The 2,333-nt window shown below is 40.8% G+C and overlaps 1 non-coding gene across 1 annotated transcript; it reads right to left on the minus strand.

Annotated features, from left to right (window-relative positions):
• Window positions 1-1,226: 1,226 nt before the first annotated feature.
• On the minus strand, window positions 1,227-1,301 carry Trnas-cga (transfer RNA serine (anticodon CGA)). The gene has a single exon. It is a non-coding gene; the product is annotated as a tRNA-Ser (tRNA).
• Window positions 1,302-2,333: the final 1,032 nt, after the last annotated feature.

Consider the following 2,333-nt stretch of genomic DNA (forward strand, 5'->3'; position numbering starts at 1 on the left):
ATGGATGGGTATCTGTTGAGAAGCCAGACAAATATGTGGTTCCTGAAGAGGGGCAACAGCCTTTTCAGTAGATGCAGGGCAACAGTCTGGATGATTGACTGATCTGCACTTGTAACATTAGCCAAAACGACATTGCAATGCTGGTACTGCAAACAGCTGAAAGCAAGGGGAAACCACAGCTGTAATTTCTTGTGAGGGTATTCAGCTTTACAGTCTGAATGATGATGACGTCCTCTTGGGTAAAATATTCCAGAGGTAAAATAGTGCCCCATTCAGATCTCCAGGCTAGGACTACTCAGGAGAATGTCGTTATGAGACGAAACAAAACTGGCATTCTGCAGATTGGAGAGCTGGATGTCAGATCCCTTAATTCTGCAGGTAGGTTAGAAAATTTAAAAAGGGGAATGGCTAGATTAAAGTTAGATATAGTGGGAATTAGTCAAGTTCGGTGGAAGGAGGAATAAGACTTCTGGTTAGGTCAATACAGCGTTAGAAATACAAAATCAAATAGGGGTAATGCAGGGATATGTTTCATAACGAATAAAAGAATATGAGAACGGGTAAGCTACTATGAACAGCATAGTGAATGCTTTAATGTAGCCATGGTAGACATGAAGCCCACGGCTACCACCGTAGTACAATTATATGCCAACTGACTCTGTAGATGATGTAGAGGTTGAAGAAATATATGATGAGACGAAAGAAATTATTCAGATAGTGAGTAGAGACAAAAATTTTATAGTCAAGGGGGACTGGAATTCAATAGCAGGAAAAGGAAAAGAAGGGAAAGTAGTAGGTGAATATGGAATGGGGTAAGGAGCGAAAAAGGAATCTGGCTGGTAGAATTTTGCACAGAGCAAAATTTAATCGTAACTAATCGTAACTAATACTGATGCACAAAAAGCAAAGAGAGAGAAGATAACATGGCGTTAGGTATATCTGCTGTGAAAAAAAAATTGTCGAATATCTAGCGAAAAAGCGTGGAGGAGGCCTCGAGACACTGGAAGGTTTCAGACAGATTATATAATGGTAAGACAGAGATTTAGGAACCAGGTTTTAAATTGTAAGACATTACCAGTGGCAGATGTGGTCTCTCACAACAATCTGTTGGTTATAAATCGTAGATTAAAACTGAAAAAACTGCAAAAACGTAGGACCTGAATGAGAGTTTTCACTCTGCAGCGGTGTTGCGCAGTTATAAAACTCTCCTGGCAGATTAAAACTGTATGCCGGGCCGAGACTCGAACTCGGGACCTTTGCCTTTCGAGGGCAAGTGCTCTACCATCTGAGCTACCCAAGCACGACTCACGCTTCGTCCTCACAGCTTTACTTCCTCCAGTACCTCGTTTCCTACCTTCTCATTCTGGAAACATCCCCCAGGCTGCGGCTAAGCCTTGTCTCTGCAATATCCTTTTTTCCAGGAGTGCTAGTTCTGCAAGGTACGCAGAAGAGCTTCTGTGGAGTTTGGAAGGTAGGAGACGAGGTACTGGCGGAAGTAAAGCTGTGAGACTAAGGAAAGCCAAATCTACATTTCTAGCATTTGTAGACTTAGAGAAAGCCTTTGACAATGTTGACTGGAATACTCTCTTTCAAATTCTGAAGGTGGCTGGGGTCAAATGCAGGGAGCGAAAGGCTATTTACAATTTGTACAGAGACCAGATGCCATTTAAAGAGTAGAGGGGCAAGAAAGGGAAGCAGTGAGAGAGTGAGACAGGGTTGTAGCCTATCCCTGATGTTAGGCAATCAATATATTGACCAAGCAATAAAGGAAACAAAAGAAAAATGTGGAGTAGGAATTGAAATCCATGGAGAAGAAATAAAAACTTTCAGGTTTGCCGATGACATTGTAATTCTGTCAGAGACAGCAAAGGACCTGCAGAGCAGTTGAATGGAATGGACAGTGTACTGAAAGGAGGATATAAGGATAACATCAACAAAACGAAAAAGGATAATGGAATGTAGTCTAATAAATCAGGGGATGCTGAGGAATTTAGGTTAGGAAATGAGACACTTAAAGTAGTAGAAGAGTTTTGCTATTAGGGGAGCAAAATAACTGATGATGGTCGAAATAGAGAGAATGTAAAATGTAGACTGTCTACGGCATGGAAAGTGTTTCTTTAGAAGAGAAGTTTGTTAACATCGAGTACAGAAACTATTTGTATTGAGTGTAGCTATGTATGGAAGGGAAACATGGACGATAAATAAGTTGGACAAAAAGAGAATAGAAGCTTTTGGTGCTACAGAATAATGCTAAACATTAGATGGACAGATCATGTAACTAATGAAGAGGTACTGAATAGAATTGGGAACAAGAGGAATTTGTGGACAGCTTA

This window comes from Schistocerca cancellata, chromosome 9, assembly GCF_023864275.1.
Source record: "Schistocerca cancellata isolate TAMUIC-IGC-003103 chromosome 9, iqSchCanc2.1, whole genome shotgun sequence".
Classification (NCBI taxonomy): Eukaryota; Metazoa; Arthropoda; class Insecta; order Orthoptera; family Acrididae; genus Schistocerca; species Schistocerca cancellata.